The sequence below is a fragment of the Anabrus simplex genome, chromosome 1 (assembly GCF_040414725.1).
Source record: "Anabrus simplex isolate iqAnaSimp1 chromosome 1, ASM4041472v1, whole genome shotgun sequence".
NCBI lineage: Eukaryota > Metazoa > Arthropoda > Insecta > Orthoptera > Tettigoniidae > Anabrus > Anabrus simplex.
In genome coordinates, this window is record NC_090265.1 from 939,542,414 (window position 1) to 939,564,711 (window position 22,298).

The 22,298-nt window shown below is 41.7% G+C and overlaps 1 long non-coding RNA gene across 1 annotated transcript; it reads left to right on the forward strand.

The window, feature by feature from the left end:
* Positions 1-4,927: 4,927 nt before the first annotated feature.
* On the forward strand, positions 4,928-21,570 carry LOC136857770 (uncharacterized). The gene is made up of 2 exons (XR_010858563.2): positions 4,928-7,994; positions 21,466-21,570. It is a non-coding gene; the product is annotated as an uncharacterized lncRNA (long non-coding RNA).
* Positions 21,571-22,298: the final 728 nt, after the last annotated feature.

The window sequence follows — 22,298 nt, forward strand, 5'->3', positions numbered from 1 at the left end:
GTGCTCGGTAGATTTACAAAGAACTCTTGAGGGACTAAATTCCGGCACCTCTGCGTCTTGTGTTGTCAACATAGCAGGTTCGATCCTGGCTCAGTCCGGTAGTATTCGGGAGTGTCCGAGGACAAGTTGGGCTCGCCAGGTAGAGGTCTTTTCATTTGATGTCCTTAGGCGACCTACGCCTTGTGACGAGGATAAAATGATGAAGACGACACATACTACCCAGCCGGCCGTGCTATGCTCAACAAGGGCCTCGTCCGAACAGAAGTCGACAGGTTCAATCTAGTTACACTATGCAATTAATAAAAATATGCTGTATATTTTCGACTATACACCCGGATGCCCTTTCTGACACAAACTCTACAGTGTAAGTTCCTGAGCGAGAATTATCTTTACTAACTACTTACACCGTTTTCGGAGGGTAAAACCCGGTGCCGGCACAAAGGCTACTCATGTCGAATAGCACCAAGGGGCCGGCAGAACGCTTAATGACCCCATCCGACAGAAGAATCACCATCAACAGCGTTATATGCCCTCACTCTTTTGAAATTTAATGCAGGCTTTTGGCACAAGCTCTAGTCATTAGAAATGGTATACCACCTCCCCTACCCTACCGGTTAACATTCTGATGTTTCGATCAACGGGACTCGAACCGGCTAACCTCGGTGTCAGACCGTTAACGTCCCCATCCAACAGATGAATCGCCATCAACAGCGTTATGCATTACATGTTAGTGTGGCTAGTATTCGGTAGATAGCGGGTTCGAAAGACTACTGTCGGCAGCCCTGAAGATAGCAAATGCTAGGGGGCGGCTGGCCGCTGCCTTCCCGCTCCTAGCCCTTTCCTGCGCGATCGTCAGTCTTCCTGACAATAACGCTAAGATATAGTTACAAGAAACATGCCTTTCCTGACGCCAAAGGTATAAGGATGTTAAGTGACCGGGATTTGAAACGCAGTATCCATCATTTTATTTCAAACTAAGTGTAAGTGTCTGGCTTGTGTATGCAGGAACAAACTAATGTGTATCTTTTGCTTATAACTTGGAGGAGACAACATGCATACAAAAATTTATGATTTATTCTTTTTCCTCCTCCCTTTTCTTACATGTAAATAACTTAGGTGTAGTATCTCACATTATTGTCCGTGTGTTCTGTTTATTGAGAGAAAGAGTGACGTGTGACCGAGCGAGGTGGCTACGCAGTATAGCTTTTGTATTTTTTTTATTTTCGCACGACGTTTATGCGTATATCAGTGTTCTAGTCGATAACACGTGTTGTGATGTATTTGCAATTACTGAGCGTTTTAGCTGTGTGGTATGTGTGAACGAGCGTGTTGGCTACGCAGTATGGTTTTTACTAGATTCGATTTTCGCACAAGACAAGGCTAATCATTTGAAGTTGTATGTTTAAAATATTTATATTATCGTTTACCGAGCGAGTTGGCTACGCAGTATGGTTTTTCTGTCGTTTTTTATTTTCGCATAAGACAAGGCAAATTATTGACGTTGTACTTTTTCTGTATACATATTATCGTTTACTGAGCGATTTAGCTACGCGATATGTGCACAATTTGTTTCCGTACTTTCTGATTTTCGTACTAGGCAAATCATTGAAGTTGTACTTTTGCTGTATATTATTATCGTTTACTGAGCGATTTAGCTACGCGATATGTGTACAGTGTGTTTCCGTAGTTTTTATTTTCGTACTAGGCAAATCATTGAAGTTGTACTTTTGCTGTATACATAATATCGTTTACTGTGCGAGTTACTAATGCGATGTGTGCACAGTGTGTTTCCGTAGTTTTTGATTTTCACACTAGGCAAATCATTGAAGTTGCACTTTTGCTGTATACGTATGATCGATTAATAAGCGAGTTGGCTACGCGATATGTGCACTGCCTTATGCATAAGATCGCCTTGTAATAGTAATGAATGTTTGATGGAGACATAAAGCTATGCCTTGACAGAGCAGGTAGAGGAGAAGGAGGTTATAACAGTCTATGTACAACCGCTTTGCACAAGATGTTCAGAATTCTAGTCTAATTATTTTTTCTCTTAGAACAAAGGTAAGTTTTGTTATGTTTTAACTACATATTTAGTGTTCTGAACGCATTAGTCAATGTTCTGATCACATATTGAAGTAAACGACATCGAGTACAGTGTTCGATTCTAGTTTGTTATGTTTAAATCACTTCTTTTGTGATCTAATCCTCTTAGAACCAAGGTATCCCCTGATATGTTCTGAACACATGTTGTATCGAGTATATCGAGTACAGTGTTCGATTCTAGTCTTGTTATGTTTCAATCACTTCTTGTGTAATCTAATCTTCTTAGAATAAAGGTATCCCCTGACATGTTCTAAACACATGCTGTATCAAGTACAGTGTTCGATTCTAGTCTTGTTATGTTTTAATCACTTATTTAGTGATCTGAACACATCAAACAATATTCTGAACGCATGTTGAAGCTAGCGATATCGAGTACAGTGTATGATTCAAGTCTTGTTATGTTTCAATCACTTCTTTTGTGATTTGCAAGTCTAAACATGCACAATGATGTTATCGCTGCAAAACGTGTACACTCTTGCCTTCGCGATGCATGTTCGATAGAGCTATGCCTTGACAGATGAGGAGGAGAAGGTAAAGTAAGAGGAGGAGGATGAGGAGGAGGAGGCCTTAACAGCCTATGTACAGCCTCCATTGTTTAAAGATAGCCGCTGACAGATGTCAAAAAAGCACGTAGAACTTTTCAAATTACCCACCACCATATGTCAAAGGTATGTGGATTTGTGCCGTAAAGATAGCAGCACGGTGCTCTGTTGATTAAAGATGGCAGCTTGTCAAAAACGCACATAGAATTTCAAATTGCCACCACATTTCAAAGGTAGTGCCGTAAAGATAGCAGCACGATCCTCTGTCGATTAAAGATGGTCACTGTCGAAAAGCATGTAGCTTTGTAAAGCACGTGGAATTTCAAATTGCCTTCCACCGCATGTATAAGGATAAGGTTTAGTGCCGTATAGATAGCAGCACGATGCTCTGTTGATTAAAGATGGCAGCTGTCAAAAAGCACGTAAAAATTACCGCCACCACATTTCAAACTTAGTACCGTAAAGATAGCAGTACGATGCTTTGTTGTTTAAAGATGGCAGCTGTCAAAAAAGCGCGTAGAAATTGCCGCCGCCACATTTCAAAGGTAGTAGCTAAAGATAGCATCACGATGCTTTGTTGTTTAATGATGGCAGCTGTCAAAAGAAAGCACGTAGAAATTGCCCGCTACTACATGCATATAAGGTTTAGTGTCGTAAAGATAGCAGCACGATGCTTTGTTGATTAAATATGGTGGCCGACAGCTGTAAAAAAGCACGTCGCCTTCAAATTACCCTCTACCACGATAAGGTTTATTACTGTAAAGTCGTCGCCATAAGACCTATCTGTGTCGGTGCGACGTAAAGACCCTAGCAAAAAAATTACCGTAAAGAGGGCAGCACTGAGGTTAGCGATGCAAGATGGCGGATGACAACTGCCAAAAATCACGTGGCTTTTAAATCACCCACCACCACGATGAGGTTTAGTATCGTAAAGAGGGCAGCACGATTAAAGATGGCCGCTGTCAAAAAGCACGTGGCTGTCAGCTTGACAGCTGTAAAAAGAGCGCGTGTCTGTCAAAAAATGCACGTGGCTTTGTTTACAATTAATACGGCCGCTGTCAAAAAGCACGTGGCTGTCAGCTTGACAGCTGTCAAAAAACACATGACTGCCAAAAAACGTGGCCTTGTTTACAAACAAGAGCACGTGGCTGTCCTAAAAGCACGTGGCTGTCAAAAAGCACGTGGCTTTGTTTACAAACAAGGGCAAGTGGCTTTGTTTACAAACATGACCCTGACAGAGGTCAATGAGGAGGAGGCCTCTGCCGAGGGCCGGAGGCGGAGGCGGTTCCAGAACCCGTGACTTATACTACTGAAGGGATCCGACACTTCGAAAAATGAAGGTATCAGCCAAAGAAAGATAAGGGCCACGAAGGGTGTGTAAATGAAAGACTCCCTACGCCTGAAAGGCTCTAATACCGTCGGGGTCGGAAAAGAACAAGAGTTAACCAAGGAAGGTCAGATAGGGCAGATGAAAGTGAGGAGCCTTGCACAAGTAAGTGGGAGCAATGCCAGGACTCAGCTAAGAGCCGCATGGTCGCCAACTCACGCTCCAAAGTTGAGAACTCCTGGGCTCCTTTTAGTCACCTCTTACGACAGGCAGGGGTACAGTGGGTGTTATTCTACCGCTCCCACCCTCAGGGGGTTGTAGTGTGTGCTTGGAGATTTGTGTATCAGCATGGTTGCTTAATGAGTTGCTACTGTTATCATAGGCATTTTTATTTCGTTTACGTTCATAAAAGCATGACGTTTCGCTTCAGAACCGATATAGTAGCGATATAGTATTCGGCATTATTCTGCTTCAATATCTTTCGTAGGAGAGTGGAGCATGTTAAGCCCCTAAAAAAATATTTTATTTTGTACTTCAATGCTTATGGCTTTATTCTCTTGATACACGGTGATTACAAGGCATGTTGTTCAGCACATTTTATACAAACGCCGTGTTGAACACATTTAATTATGTACGTCTTTATATGAAAGAATATATACTTGTATTGCACGAAGTACCGTAGTTATGAACGTGCAATGCACACCCCTCCAGGCTTGCGCTATCCTGTGTAGGATGTTCGTGACTTATTGACTATCTTTAAAAATATAAAACTGCATTTAAAATTGAAAATTATGAAAATTAATATTCATTAAATAAAATACACAATCGTCGGACCTTGTACTCACACTTAGATCTTACCTGCTTACTTACACATACGTTATTTGAAGGGCTACAGGTACAACTCAGCGCAGCAATAAGAGAATGAGATTCTTGAATATCTCTAGGGTGTGGGGTAATAAGCTTACTTGTGACAACATACCATATAAGTTCTGGGAAAAGGAGATTGGCGTTCGGTTTCCCCATTAAATTTGAGGTTATATGATTCTACTCTGGAAATGAAACGAAAGATTAATTTGATAGAACAAAATATATTCTTGAAATACTTTCAATAAAAATAGTGAGAACTCCTGCGAATAAAACAAATGAGAATATGAAATTATGACATTGCAACTGAAAGAACCTAGGCATGAATTTGAATTCTTCTTGACCGGACATTTAACAATATACACGTAATATATCCCTCACTGGTTCACTTGACTGTACCTTCAACACTTTGAGTGTAATTACGACGTATTCCTTTGATCTGGTGTTCACTGTAGATGTATTAATAATAATTTGGTGATGTATCCTTTTTGTTTCATTGACGACTAAGTATCCATGTGACTGCTTCTTCTCCATCGATATGACTTCTTGGTAAGTCTGTACTGTATGACTTCGTGGTAAGTGTATCCCTCTAACTGAACTGACCGACTGAGGTCTCACCTTCCACTTGCCTCCATCACTGTTCACCTTCCACTTTCTTCTCTCTTCACCTTCTTTTGATTAATGATTAATGACTGACTGAGGCCTCTCCATCTCGTTCACACTCCGACCAACTGTGGCCTCTGCTTCCAGTTGAATAATAACTGACGCTACAAGATACAACTAGCGTATATAGACAGTTGACACACCTACGCAATCTCCAGAAATAACTATGATCTACTCCCACCGCGGACAAATGTTTCACACTATGGCGAAATCGCCCACAGCACCCAGTAGGTATCTCCAAGAACGTGAGTTCACCGCTAAATACGCACGATGACGTAGCGACGACGTAGCGATGACTTGGCAGTAACGGCAGCAGTATTGCACAATGTAGCAATGCCATATCCAAATCTGGTATACAGCAACTCTTACTGTACATGCTTTTAGTGTTAATCTACACACACGTATATATGCATACATTTAACTACAATCACGCAAGCAACAAGCATTGTAGAATGGAAATGAGCAATAAAAACAATACCATTATAATAATCTCACAGATAAAATAATACTATGAGCATAATAATAATATCACAGACGAAATAATAATAATAATAATAATAATAATACAGATATCATCTTGTAGATTTGAACCGTTACACCCGATATCGTCCTGGACTAGCGCTCGCAGCAGCTGTTTCTCGTGCACGCAGAGCTTTCAGTCAGCACCTGACCTTGACATGCCTGATATATAGGATATAGCTTATTGATGGTGGAGTAAGGGGCAACAACAGGATTGTTAGCCCTAAAGAAAAAGAATAGAAGTCTCAGAAATTTGTGCTCTAAAAGAACTCTAATTGTGAGAGGGGTAAGTTGGATCAAAATTTGCAGATGAAAGTAAAGTTGATGATAAAGGAGAAATTTCGTGAAATATTAGGAAGAAAATGAGGAGAAGGGACAGGCCAGTCAGACATATATCGAGATACCATGACTTTTTACTTGCTATTAAAAGGCAGTGACTGCCGTAAGACTGAAATAAATCGGCCAGATATGAACATGATCAATATATTAAACAAGGTGTAGGTTCTAATCCTATCCTATGAAACAGGTTTACCATGGGAGTTGGCCGTGAAGTTAGGGGCAAGTGGTTGTGAGCTTGCATCCGGGAGATAGTGGGTTCGAGCCCCACTGTCGGGAGCCCTGAAGATGGTTTTCCGTGGTTTCCCATTTTCACACCAGGCAAATGCTGGGGCTGTGCCTTAATTAAGCCACGGCCGCTTCACTCCCACTCCTAGTCCTTTCTTATCCCATCGTCGCCATAAGACCTATCTTTGTCGGAGCAACGTAAAACAAATCGTAAAAGAAAATTAAAAACAGGTTTGGCAGGCTAACTGACGGAATGGCCAACGTACAGGCTGGCCCGGGGATTTTAACTAAGTATGGTTAATTTCTCTGGTTCGGGGACTGGGTCTTTGTGTTTGTGTCTGTCTCAATACAAACAACACCACCACAGAAACACGTAATAGTGAACAGATCTCTCCACAGAGCGTATGTCAGGAAGAAGAAGAACTGGATTGAGTTTTACGAGAATCTGTTAGAGAACAAAAAAACTTTGAAAGAAATCGTTTCTTCCAGAAGATATTCGTGGTGTAGTAGTCAAACAAGACTGAAAATAATGGTGGTGAAGTCCTCGGTACTATTTCAGTAAAGCATAATGTTGACGGAAATAGCCAGCCCCGCCGTGTAGTGGTAGCGTGCCTGCCTCTTACCCGGAGATCTCGGGTTCGATTCCCGGCCAGGTCATGGAATTTTACCTTGATCTGAGGGCTGGTTCGAGGTCCAGTCAACCTACGTGATTACAATTCAGGAGCTATCTGACAGTGAGATGGCGGCCCTGGTCTAAAAAGACAAGAATAACAGCTGAGGGGATTCGTCGTGCTGACCATACGACACCTCTTAATCTGCAGACCTTCAGGCTGAGTACGTTCGATCGGTACCCCATGGCCCTTGGGGCTGTTGCGCCATGGGGCTTGGTTTGTTTTTATAATGTTGACGTAAATCGAGATTTTTGTCATATTTTGGCCAGAAAATTCGTATTACTTTTGCTAACTGAAAGCGACCTCTTCTTTCATGGAAGTATTGTCTTTATTCATGGTAGTCGTACGGCAAGGATAGGATAATTATTGAGGATGTATCAAACGAGTCTATGGGTTGATGACCCAGATCAACAAAGACAATAATATTCAACCAGGCCGTGTTGTCAATACGTTGCATTGTAGTGCACTTGCAACACTGTGGAGTGGCGACACTATGACGAGGTCATGACCCGTCCCCAGCCCAGGATATAAGCCAGCACTTGCTCTTTGGTACCATTCGTCACCATGCTGTCGGCCAAGACACTTCTCTTGTTATTGCTTCTAGCTTTAGCAGCCGTTATGTCGGTGCACTGCGACAAGAGGGACGGCTCCAGCGAATCCAGTGAGTCGCACGATTCTTCTGATTCCTCGGAGAGCCGCCACCACCGGACTGGCAACAGGGAGAGTAACAACATCCACCACGTGAGTATGATACCATCATTTTGTTACAGATAATGTGTCCAAAATTCTCGTTGGCCGTACTCTATTTTTTAATGATTAGCAAAATATATTTACACTTCTATGCTCCACTCTGAGTTAACCGTACAAAATCAGCCTCACAAATCAAACGGTGAAATAATAATAAAATAAATAAAATATAATTATAATAATAATAAGACAGAGCTAGTTGGCAGTGCGAAGAGGGGCGCGCAGCTGTGAGCTTGCATCCGGGAGATACTGAGTTCGAACCCCACCGCCGCAGCACTTCATATGATTTTCCGTGGTTTCCCATTTTCACACTAGGCTGTAGCTTAATTAAGGCCACGGCTGTTTCCTTTCCACTCCTATGCCATCATCGCCATAAGACCTATCTGTGCCGGTGCGACGTGAAGGCAATAATAATAATAATAATAATAATAATAATAATAATAATAATAATAATAATAATAATAATAATAATAATAATAATAATCGCAATCGCGTTTGGACTCCGGAGAGGCTTTGTCAAGGTCCTTCGAGCTGACGCCTGATAGGCAGCCTGTACTTTTGTGAGAATGGGAGTCTACCTATGATGAATTCGATTACTGAAGACGGCACGCGTGCGCGCGTACACACACACACACACACACACACACACACACACACACACACACACACACACAAAGAGAGAGAGAGAGAGGGAGGGAGATAGAGCCCGATCCATCGGAATTAACCAGTAAAGGTTACAATCCCCATCTCGGCTAGAAATCGAACACGTTGAACCAAATGCCAACATGCTAACCATTTAGCCATAGAGCCGAACATTAATAATAATAATAATAATAATAATAATAATAATAATAATAATAATAATAATAATAATAATAATACATAGGACCTAGTGTTTACAGCGCACTATGTCTTCTGGTATGGGCTAGAGCAATTTTGTTACTTTCATTGATCTGTCTCTGTCTTATCCTTGGCTTTGACAATATGAAAGTGACTGAGGTATGAGCGATGCTAGTAATGCCATTCCTTGTGCAGCCAGTCCCTGCTATGAATGCTGTGAAAACGCTGCTCATAGGGTCGGTTGGTGCATGCATTTCAGTGGGCTTGGCAGACTGATATGTAATAGCAACTTCTGGCTCGGTGAGGAAAGCAACGGGAAACTACCTCACTCCTCATTTCCCTAGTACGCCTCTTCAGTGATGCCTAGGCCATCTATGACAGGTGATGGCAGAGCTGTTGAGGATCCAACCAGCCTTAGGGCTGAAGACTGAACATACATAGGCCTACACATATAATATAATACCGGTATATAATAATATATAATTATATTATTATTATTATTATTATTATTATTATTATTATTATTATTATTAAATGAAATGAAATGGCGTATGGCTTTTAGTGCCGGGAGTGTCCGAGGACATGTTCGGCTCGCCAAGTGGAGATCTTTCTATTTGACGTCTGTAGGTGACCTGCGCGTGATGATGAGGATGAAATGATGATGAAGACGACACATACACCCATCCCCCGTGTCAGAGAAATCAACCAATGATGGTTAAAATTCCCGACCTTGCCGGGAATCGAACCCGGGACCCCTGTGACCAAAGACCAGCACGCTAACCATTTAGCCATGGAGCCGGACATAATAATAATAATAATAATAATAATAATAATAATAATAATAATAATAATAATAATAATAATAATAATAATAATAATAATAATAATCAAAGCATGAAGTTCCCTTGGGTCCGTGCAAAAACTCCAAAAGAATAAAATGTCTCTTGTTCTGGGTCATGAAAACTTCAACCCAAATATTAGTTTATTGTCCCACTGTCGGCAGCCCTGAAAATGGTTTTCCGTTGTTTCCCATTTTCACACCAGGCAAATGCTGGTGCTGTACCTTAATTAAGGCCACGGCCGCTTTTTTCCCACTCCTAGCCCTTCCCTGTTCCATCGTCTCCATAAGACCTATCTGTGTCGGTGCGACGTAAAGCAATTAGCTAGTTTATTGTCCCTTCAATTGTCAATGTAATGTAGGTACCAGAAGACAATGACAAATGCCAGCTACTTCAGTTGGTGTCTAACTTGCTTTCTTGGGAGCTTAAAAACAGCGACTAACGGAATGCGCCACAAATATCAGTAAACCACTTATTATTATTATTATTATTATTATTATTATTATTATTATTATTATTATTATTATTATTATTATTATTATTATTATTATTATTAGCTCCCACTGTGTATCAGCGGCAGGGTTTCGGCCTCCTGATCCCAAGATGGCAGAGCTATTCGGATTTTTGAAGGGCAGAAAAAGGTCCATTGGACACAATATGTCGGCATGTAAGACGTCTTGTGTTTACTCGACAAAATTAATTAAAACTCGACCATAGCTCGTCCAAGAGAGATCCGGCTTACTCCGCCATTGGTGAGTAAAACGAAACGTCCAAATTCATACGCAGGAGCGTCGAACCAAAATCCATGTACACGGTGGCTGAGGCGATACGATTATTATTATTATTATTATTATTATTATTATTATTATTATTATTATTATTATTATTATTATTATTAGTCTATTATTATTATTATTATTATTATCCGGTTACTTGGATGAACAGTCAGCACTGAGGCCTTCGGTTCAGGGGGTCCTAAGTTCGATTCTGGGCCTGGTCGGGAATTTGAATCGCTTCTGCTTAATTTCTCTGACTGAGGGACTGGATGTTTGTGTTTGTCCCAACACACTCATCTTCATATTCACACAACACACCACACTACCAACCACCACAGAAACACACAATAGTGAATATAACAACAACAACAACAACTTCACACATATAATATCCCGTGACATAGGGTTGGCGTCAGAAGGGCATCCAGCCGTAAAACAGTTCATACCCACGATCCCAACCGTGCGTGGGAAAAACAGATTATTATTATTATTACTATTATTATTATTATTATCAGTGGGGATGGCGGGGTTTATTCTTTCAAGCTGAAGTAGAGCTATTATATAATCACCCCTTCTTAACACTATTAGAACAGGTAGAGGGAAGAGGAGTGAAGAGGGCAGGCACGAAGGGCATGCAAATTACTCTCAAGATCACGCACACCTAATGCCGTATGAGGTCGGAAGTGATCAAGAGTTGAACAAGGAAGGTTATATAAGAAAAGTGAAAGTGAGGGGCTTCGTACAAGTAAGTGGAAGCAATACCAGAGTCGGCTAAGATACTCGTGGTCACCCATCCACGCTCCTAAGTTGAAACTCCTCGGGAAGTCTCCACTTTTAAATCCCAAATATGACCAATAGACAGATAAAACGACAGGGATGCTGTTGACGTATTCTATGCCCCATCTACAGAAGAAATTATTATTATTATTATTATTATTATTATTATTATTATTATTATTATTATTATTATTATTATTATTATTATTAATTTCGCTGTACCAGAATAAAGCGTGAACCGAATGTTCTTTCGGCTAACTTAAATATTTTATTTAGAGAAAACATATAGTACATAGATAACAAATGGTGTTCCACCGAGATGTTCGCACTTTGGTTACTTATAGACGGCTAGCTTCCTTACAACAGCAGTGAATTAAGTGAGTACGATAACTTCTATGTCCGTTCATAAGAACGAAGCCGCTTTGTTCGGGTTGTACAGTTCATTAAAAGGAGGCTGGATGAATCCCGTTCCCAATTCTTAAGCATTAAATACATGACACAGCCATGAATCGAGCGCAGGATTTTTTTCAGAGAACAATTTGATACCCTACCTGAAAGATCATAAATATTTTGCAAGAATGTAATCATAACTTCAAAGAGCTTTCTGTACGAAAAAAGTGATTAATTTTCACTGTAACATTTTAAAAGGTACTGTTCATTTAGATACGCTTTATCTCATACTTATGGACATGGAGTGTGTGAACGGAACAATAGGGATTCTGTACATTTTACTTTACAGCTCATGGAGAACAACGGGCCTGCCAACATGACTGCTCCTCAGCTAGGTGACCAGCTGATGTTCGATGTGTCACTTAGTCACGTGGCGACCTTCTCACCTGTATTACTTGTGTTGTCTCTCATATTATACCTCATCAATTGAGCATACCGCGTTCCGCATTCATACTCTGAATAAAGATCCTTCGGTGAGACAAGGATCGAACCTAAGTCTTGCAGGTAAGAGAAAAATGAATTTCGCTTATCACTGAACAACACATTTTCAGTAAAATAATACAGTCAGTTTAATATAATATTTTTGAAACGCGTTCCTTTTACTCTCCCAGCTAAAGAGAAAAGGTATTTTACAACAACTCTGAGAATGTTATAAATCCGTAAATGTTATTATAGTCCGTCTCTGTGGTGTAGTGGTTAGTGTGATTAGCTGCCATCCCCGGAGGCCCGGGTTCGATTCCCGGCTCTGCCACGAAATTTGAAAAGTGGTACGAGGGCTGGAACGGGGTTCACTCAGCCTCGGGAGGTCAAATGAGTAGAGGTGGGTTCGATTCCCACCTCGGCCAGCCTGGAAGTGGTTTTCCGTGGTTTCCCACTTCTCCTCCAGGCAAATGCCGGGATGGTACCTAACTTAAGGCCACGGCCGCTTCCTTCCCTCTTCCTTGTCTATCCCTTCCAATCTTCCCATCCCCCGCCGAGGCCCCCGTTAAGCATAGCAGGTGAGGCCGGCTGGGCGATGTACTGGTCATCCTCCCCAGTTGTATCCCTCGACCCAGAGTCTGAAGCTCCAGGACACTGCCCTTGAGGCGGTAGAGGTGGGATCCCTCGCTGAGTACGAGGGAAAAACCTACCCTGGAGGCTAACCAGATTAAGAAGAAGAAGAAGAAATATTATTACAGATCTCGAAATTATTGGTCAATTTTGATAACAAATAGACATAATGAATGTATGAAGAAAAGCTGTCTCTTTATTCATACAGAAAAAACACGTCGAAATAGTAGTTCATTATCATCCTAGAAATAATGAATGGTTTATTTATTGCCGGGCTGAGTGGCTTAGTCGGTTGAGGCTCTGCCCTTCTGATCCCAACTTGGCAGGTTCGATCCTGGCTCAGTCCAGTGATATTTGAAGGTGCTCACATACGCCAGCTTCGTGTCGGTAGATTTACTGGCACGGAAAAGAAGTCCTGCGGGACTAAATTCCGGCACCTCGGCGTCCCCGAAAAGCGTAAAAGTGGTTAGTGGGATGTAAAGCCAGTGATATTATTATTAATAGTTTATTCAGTATTATCTAGCTCGGGCTAATATAATAATTCGGAATTTTCAGTCGTTCATCTTGATAAGACTTCATACTGAGCGGGTGGGTAGTCATTTAAAGTAAAAAAAAATGTAAACCACGCATTATGTAGAAGTAAAATTTCATATTATTTGGATCGTAACACTGATATAAAAGTGAAATGTAATAGACATAATAGGATGTGATAAGCCCCCTCCCACCCACACACACACACACACACACACAGAGAGAGAGAGAGAGAGAGATGGAAAATAACAGAGCAATAGTACTGTTACATTAGCCTCCGTGGCTCAGGCGGCAACGCGTCAGCCTCTCACCTCTGGGTTACGTGGTTCAAATCCCGGTCACTGAGGCCCGGGTTCGATTCCCGGCTCTGCCACGAAATTTGAAAAGTGGTACTAGGGCTGGAACGGGGTCCACTCAGCCTCGGGAGGTCAACTAAGTAGAGGTGGGTTCGATTCCCATCTTAGCCATCCTGGAAGTGGTTTTCAGTGGTTTACCACTTCTGTTCCAGGCAAATGCCGGGATGGTACCTAACTTAAGGCCACGGCCGCTTCCTTTCCTCTTCCTTGTCTATCCCTTCCAGTCCTCCCATCCCCCACCAAGGCCCCTGTTCAGCATAACAGGTGAGGCCGCCTGGGCGAGGTACTCATCCTCCTCCCCAGTTGTATACCCCGACCCAGAGTCTGAAGCTCCAGGACACTGCCCTTGAGGCGGTAGAGATGGGATCCCTCGCTGAGTCCGAGGGAAAAGCCAACCCTGGAGGGTAAACAGATTAAGAAAGAAAGAAAATAATAATAATAATAATAATAATAATAATAATAATAATAATAATAATAATAATAATAATAATAATAATAATAATAATAATAATGCCAGGTGGAGTGGCTCAGATTTGGCCGGTTCCATCCTAGCTCAGTCCGGTGGTATTTGAAGGTCCTCAAATACGTCAGCCTCGTTTCGGTAGATTTACTTGCACGTATAAAATCTCCTGCAGGAACCAAGTGCGGCACCTCGGCGTCTGCGAAAACCGTCAAAAGTAGTTAGAGGGACGTGCAAACAATAGAATCATTCTTTTATTATTATTAATACGCTTATAAGCGTTTGTATAATTATATTATTAATTATATTTTAATTATTAATTTAAAAATAAACTCCGGAAGCAGGAAATGTGATAAACGCGAGGAAATACATTATTGTTGTTCTAGGCCCATATACTGGTGGTTAAACTAGAGTTATCTTATTTCTGGAAGAAGGAACAAGGATAACTTTCACATTTTAGTAAAACTGACTTTAACGTAGTTCAAGCGCTAAATGAAGACGGCCCAGATATCGGCTTCTTCGTGTAGGCTAGCATGTGTATTTTTTTGAGGATTTTATATGATCTTTTCATTAGTTTGTATTAGTTAACTAGCAAGTACCGTACCCTCGGCTTCGTCCGCGTTTATTAGTTCAACCGTTATATATATTATTATTATATAAAACGCAAGCTAATTTTTCCTCACAGAGCTTCCGGTACATTACAGTGCATAGTATTAAGTGTCCTTCCATTTGGAGCTAAGATGTATAGTGTTTGTCTTACCAACTCTTGAAGAACTTACATACAGTTGACGATGGGAGAAGCAACGTTTCCGAAGATCGAGTCCTACAAACTTAAGCGATTGTCCTTTCGCCTTGTAGATGTACATAGCGAAACTCAAACGAACGAGGAACTGCAGACGTCTAAATTGAAACGGTATATCCGAAGGGATGATTTGAATCCGAGGAAAGAATACTACTTCACCTGCGGCATGTCCAGTCACAATTGTGGCTTCAGTAATATTCGGCATCAGTTTCTTGACTAAGAGTAGTATTCCATTGTGGAGGGAAAGGATTCATAATCCTGAGAAGGATAATCGGTGCTACAATCGTCCGTTCCAAAATGTTCGAAGGTACTCCAGGGGATTCCAAGTTTTTCAAAATCCTGAGAAGGATAATCGGTGCCACAATCGTCCGTTCCAAAATGTTCGAAGGTACTCCAGAGGATTCCAAGTTTTTCAAAATCCTGAGAAGGATAATCGGTGCCACAATCGTCCGTTCCAAAATGTTCGAAGGTACTCCAGGGGATTCCAAGTTTTCCAAAATCCTGAGAAGGATAATCGGTGCCACAATCGTCCGTTCCAAAATGTTCGAAGGTACTCCAGGTGATTCCAAGTTTTCCAAAATTCTGAGAAGGATAATCGGTGCCACAATCGTCCGTTCCAAAATGTTCGAAGGTACTCCAGGTGATTCCAAGTTTTCCAAAATCCTGAGAAGGATAATCGGTGCCACAATCGTCCGTTCCAAAATGTTCGAAGGTACTCCAGGGGATTCCAAGTTTTCCAAAATTCTGAGAAGGATAATCGGTGCCGCAATCGTCCGTTCCAAAATGTTCGAAGGTACTCCAGGTGATTCCAAGTTTTCCAAAATGTCTGTCGTGTAATTAACAGCCCCATCTGTATTACATGTCGTGTCGATAGACTTGTACATTTGTCGAACACCGGGTAATTCTTGTAAAAGTTCCTTGTTGATGACGATGACAGCTTTATTTCTTGGAGCAAGAAATATTTGCTCTTTGACACAGCCATGCGTGATCGGTGGAATGCTGTGCCCAAGTATGTTAAAAATTTCAGATCTCTGCGTGCCGTAGATTTGTCTGGGCATCGCACACATAAACACAGTCCAACACTTCCGGATGAACAAAAATGACACTCTCCATGTCCATAAGTATGAGATAAAGCGTATCTAAATGAACAGTACCTTTTAAAATGTTACAGTGAAAATTAATCACTTTTTTCGTACAGAAAGCTCTTTGAAGTTATGATTACATTCTTGCAAAATATTTATGATCTTTCAGGTAGGGTATCAAATTGTTCTCTGAAAAAAATCCTGCGTTCGATTCATGGCTGTGTCATGTATTTAATGCTTTAGAATTGGGAACGGGATTCATCCAGCCTCCTTTTAATGAAGTGTCCAACCCGAACAAAGCGGCTTCGTTCTTATGAACGGACATAGAAGTTATCGTACTGACTAAATTCACTGCTATTGTAAGGAAGTTAGCCGTCTATAAGTAACCAAAGTGCGAACATCTCGGTGGAAGACCATTTGTCTAAACAAAAATAGGTTACGTTTATAAATATGGTGTTGAGTAGTTTCCTACTTGGCTGATTCGGGTTCGATTCCCGACACCATCACGAATTTAGGACTAATTTGAGGGACTCAGGTTCGAGTAACATAATATCCTAGAGAAGTGACCAATTCACAGAAGCTCACTCCCAAAGGTGGATTCCCACTTCACTTCCAGGCGAATGTCGAGATAGTGCCTAATGTGTTAGCTACAGATACTTTTCTTTCCCAAGCGTTTCTTCTTATCGTTCCCTCAATCCTAAGGATCCCAATTTTTGACGATATGTCTTTCTATCCTTCGCGATCTTCTGACAAATGAGTTGCTTATATGAGGGATGCTCTATCATGACGAATTATTTCGTAATTAGGCACGTAAACGTCTAATAATTCCATGTCGAGCAATTTTCTGTTCTTAATATTTACAGTTATACCATTTTCAAAGTACGCTTTCCCTTTAGGTGGAAGAGTAAAACATATCATTATTTCCAAAATATTTTTTTTTTTCTTTATGACTGTTAGTATTCTTCTGCTGAAAATGAGTTGTTCGGAGGTGCCTACCTTCTTGCATTGTCGAAGGACGTAGCTAATTGGAAATCCACCCTGCAGGAGAGATGGTATATCATACGACGCTGTGCGTACACTAAGAACACGGGTCTGATGATCAAGATGCTTCATGCCATTTTCATAAAGCAAGAAACGAAGACAATAATGATGAAATCTAGTTCCCTGGTTCTGTAATAACTGTCTCCAGCCGTTTTCTATTCAGAGCTAACTGGTAGGTTTCTTTTTATTTAAGTTGTTCATGTTAATTCATTTTTGGGACTTAGACAATCATCTTCTATCATAAGTCACGAGTGCTTATGAGTATAAATGTGGAGGTGGTTGAGTAATGATTAGACCTAATAACTGGACATATTACGTATAACAGAATTTATCTATGCAAACCGAACTCAATGGCGCTACAGGCCTGACGGACCTTGGACTACCAAGCGACCATTGCTCAGCCCAAAGATATGCAGATTACGAGGTTGTGCATGGTCAGCGAGACGAATCATCTTGGCCGTTATTCTTGGCTTTCTAGACCAGGGCCGCTATCTCCCAGTCAGATAGCTCCTCAATTGTTCTCACATAGGCTGAGTGGACCTCAAACCAGCTCTGAAATCCATGTAAAAATCCCTGATCTGACCGGGAATCGAACGCGGGGCCTCCAGATAACAGGAAGGTATGCTGCCCCTACACCATACGGCCGGCTATCTATGCAAAGATAACATTTGATTTATCCGAGGTCACTGTAGGTCCTATCTGCGTCCGATTCGAAGTCTCTGTCTGCTTCGGCAAAGGTCGTACCTTTCTAATCAACAAACGGAAGCTTCAGCCACAGTAATGGTTTTCTCTCGCATTTTTCCCAAACACTTGCTAACGCCTCGCTATCGTACCAAACAGACGTTTCCGCCTGCACTTTTCCTTATTTTTCTCATTCTTTACTTGTTTTACCTTTTATTTTCTATTTAAGGACGACACACACACCCAGTCCCCGAGCAGTGGAAGTAACCAATTAAGATTAAAACCCCAGAACCGGCCAAGAATAGAACCCGGCGTTACTTGAACCAAAGACCAGAACGCTAACCATTTAACCATGGAGCCGGGCAATCTGCACTAGAATAGGCATGCAACCGTGTGGGTTTGTGCAGTGTGCAGCGTTCGACTGGCCGTGGATTACAGGAGAGCTATTATTGTCAGCATCAGAACTTAAACCTGGGGATTTAGGATCAATGTATTTCTCAGAACTAATTAATTACTCTTTTAGCCGAAATACACCAGAGGGAAGTCTGTTAGAAAATGTTCGTCTTTGGGACGGGCTGAGTTGCTCAGACGGTTGAGGCGCTGGCCCTCTGTCCCCAACTTGGCAGGTTCGATCCTGGCGCAGTCCAGTGGTATTTGAAGGTGCTCAAATACGTCAGCCTCATGCTGGTAGATTTCATAATGATGGTGATGATGCTTGTTGTTTAAAGGCGCCTAACATCGAAGGTTATCGGCCCTGTCGGTAGATTTACTGGCACGTAAAAGAACACCTGCGGGACAAAATTCCGGCACCTCGGTGTCTCCGAGAACCGTCCAAAGTAGTTAGTGGTACATAAAACCAATAACATTATTATTATTATTATTATTATTATTATTATTATTATTATTATTATTATTATTATTATTATTATTATTAGAAAATGATGCATCACGCAACACGTAACACAAGGAACTCCTTAATTTTATTTTTTATTGATCGTATGGCTTTTAGTGCCAGGAGTGCCCGAGGACATTTTCGGCTCGCATGGTGCAGGTCTATCTATGTTACGCCATTGGCCGACCTGTGCCTCAGGATGTGGGATGACTCCTATCGAATAGCACCAAGGGGTCTGCTCAAGGCTTAGCGTTCCCATCCAATGGACGAATCACTATCAACAGCGTCATTATGTCCTCACTTCATATGAACACTGTGGAAAGGTTTAGAATTGAATCCAGGCTTTTGGCATGCAATCTGGTGATTGGGAATTGTATACCACTACTCCTCCTATCCTGCCGGTCAACATAGTGATGGTCAAACATTTTCTGCCAACGGAACTCGAGTCTGATAACTCTACTTAACGCATTAATGATCATGGCCTTCATAACAGATGAAGTAGTTTCACAGCAATGAACTTTTTCAAACCAGTGGGGCTCGTGACAAAAATTTTAGGGGGTTCACAACATATTTGTTCATGTTTCAAATCAGCAAAGAAGTAATTATAGGTACATGAATCACTTCACCAAAAGTTCCTTATACGGTTCCTTTTTCACAAATAATATGGTAGAATCCCTATAACTGAGGATAAGTTTTATACTAGACTAATCTGTTAGTGTAGAACAAAAGTAAAATTCATAATTACTTCTTCTTCTTCTTCTTAATATGTTTACCCTCCAGGGTTGGAGCGTGAGGATGACCAGTGCCTCGCCCAGGCGGCCTCACCTGCTATGCTGAACAGGGGCCTTGGTCGGGATGAGAAGATTAGAAGGGATAGACAAGGAAGGAAGCGGCCGTGGCCTTAAGTTAGGTACCATCCCGGCATTTGCCTGGAAGAGAACTGGGAAACCACAGAAAACCACTTCCAGGATGGCTGAGGTGGGAATCGAACCCACCTCTACCCAGTTGACCTCCCGAGGCTGAGTGGACCCCGTTCCAGCCCTCGTACCACTTTTCAAATTTCGTGGCAGAGCCGGGAATCGAACCCCGGCCTCCGGGGGTGGCAGCTAATCACACTAACCACTACACCACAGAGGCGGACAATAACTTTACTACACTGCGAATATTGAAGGATGCGAGCACTATTCTTGGATATTAAATAGCACGAAGTCCACCTGGTGTTAGTGTAGAGAAAAAACAAACCCCATGACCTACCAACCGCCCGCTGATCAGACCGGTGTTCTGCAGATTATGAGGTCTCGTGTGGTCAGCACGACGAATCCTCTCGGCCGTTATTCTTGGCTTTCTATAACCGGGGCCGCCATCTCACCGTCAGATAGCTCCTCAATTGTAATCACGTAGGCTGAGTGGACCTCGAACTAGCCCTCAAATCCAGGTAAAAATCCCTTACCTGGCCGGGAATCGAACTCGGGACATCCGGGTAAGAGGCAGGCGCGCTACTCCGACACCACGGGGCCGGCTGTGTTAGTGTAGAACAAAGTAAAATTCATCACAACTTTACTGCACTGCGAACATTGAAGGATGCGAGCACTATTCTTGGTTTTTAAAAAGCACGAAGTTCACCTGGGTATGACGAGAAGCATAGAAATAATGTGTACCGCATTTATCGATCGCTTTTTTAAAAATACTTGTTTCCGAATTGACCCCAATAGCCTCCACATTATCTCGGTTAATCAGAGTTCTACTGCATCACATGTTAATTATTCTCGTCTTGGAAATTATAGACAACACTAACGTAGGGAAGTTAATACTCGCGTTTTTGTGAGCATGAGAATTTACAGGTTTATTTATTTTTGCACTCAAATGAGCAAGGTCTGTGCACCCAGCTGAATTCCATACACTTCCTTCTTTGTTGAACAATAAACAGGGCAAACAAAAAAGCGCGTTCCTAGATCTACATCCACAGAGCCACTTGCGTGTTTCGTACACTTCTGTCTTAAACTTACGTCTATTCTCGCGTTTGTCAGTTTTTGTAACTTTTTCGATAATCAAATCTGGTCTGTCCGGTCCAAGCCTTTTAATTTCTAACTTATCCTGATAGGTTAATATTCCGCTGGTTAAAATTACCTGAATTGAATTCATTTCCTCTTACACAAAGAATACCATGGTTACAAACCATACAAACAGAGAAGCAAAACACAACACTCAAATAAATTTCACTTGAAAAAATTGTCTAGTCACAAGGTAAAGCAAACTTCTTCCCGCGATTACGAACACCTGTTCACAACGAGCTAGAAAATGACTATTTAGAATTACTAGCGAAATCTGCCGGTGATGTAATGCAATAGTAGCTCCTACGAGGCTGTGGCTAACCGTAATAGGGGAGGTGGCGGACCCTTGTGGTCAACTGTAATACTGCCACTGTTTTGAGGGTGGCTCTAGGCGGCAAGGCACGTACCTTATCGTGCTCCTCGCTAATGGGAATATCAGTGCATAAACCATGACGTCATCTGCTTTGCGCTTGCGTATAGTCTTCAGCACAATAGTCAATAAGCGCATTATCCAGCGTGCTCGCTGCACTGTCAGTCAAAACGAACAAATGTCGGTGTAACAGAGCTTCGATAGGAGTCGAATGCTTTCGATCGATTGTCGAAATTATCCATGAATGAGTAAAGATGTATTAAAACTGGGTGTTCACGTGCTCATGTGCTCCTGATAGCCCACCGCCACTGGTACAAACATTATTTATTGTTAAAATTATGTATAAATCATAGCCTGTATTTTCACACGCTGCCCGCGGTCCATCAGCTGATAATTATGTTGTTAATTATATGTTTTGTTTAATTGTATTGACTGATTACTTATTGAAACTTTTCTGTTTGTTGCAGCGGTACTGATGGATATCATACAAGGGTTTTAACTCCACTCTTCTGAATACACCAAAAAAATGTAAATAAAATATTAATTTAAATAAAAGATTACTTTTTCATAAATGTATATGTCACAATTTCTTGAACCCACTCACCAAGGAAATTCTTCATGTAAGATTCTAACTATTAATGGAGCGTTAATGTCGATAGTCATTAGCAGCAAGCTCACAATACAGATTGAATTCCTTGCTATTTCATTTCTAAGAAACAAGACACCCGCATTTCCCCTATAGCAAAGTGGTTGAACATAAATCTGTATTCAACAAGCACCAAAGACCGCTGACCAGACTGCAAAAAGAATTCATTTCCAGCCTCCCTTTCCTTTCTCAATTCTGTTTCTAATGCCGACCAGCTTCCAGGTGATAACAAGCGTCTCTTCACGCTGAAGAAATAATTTCTTCTTTACATGTCGCTTTACGTCGCACCGACACAGATAGGTCTTATAGCGACGATGGGACAGGAAGGGGCTAGGACTGGGAAGGAAGCGGCCGTGGCCTTAATTGAGGTATAGCCCCAGCATTTGCCTGGTGTGAAAATGGGAAACTACGGAAAACCATCTTCAGGGCTGTCGACAGTGGGATTCGAACCCACTATCTCCCGAATACTGGATACTGGCCGCACTTAAGCGACTGCAGCTATCGAGCTTGGTAAGAAAGAATTTCATGATTCCTTTTCCATTAGTAACCCTCCCACATAGATCTGATAGTCGTATTTCCGACGGTCAAAAGATGGCAAACACAGACTATGGCTCTGTGATAAACTGACGCAAAGATCGGGAAAGATTATTTTCT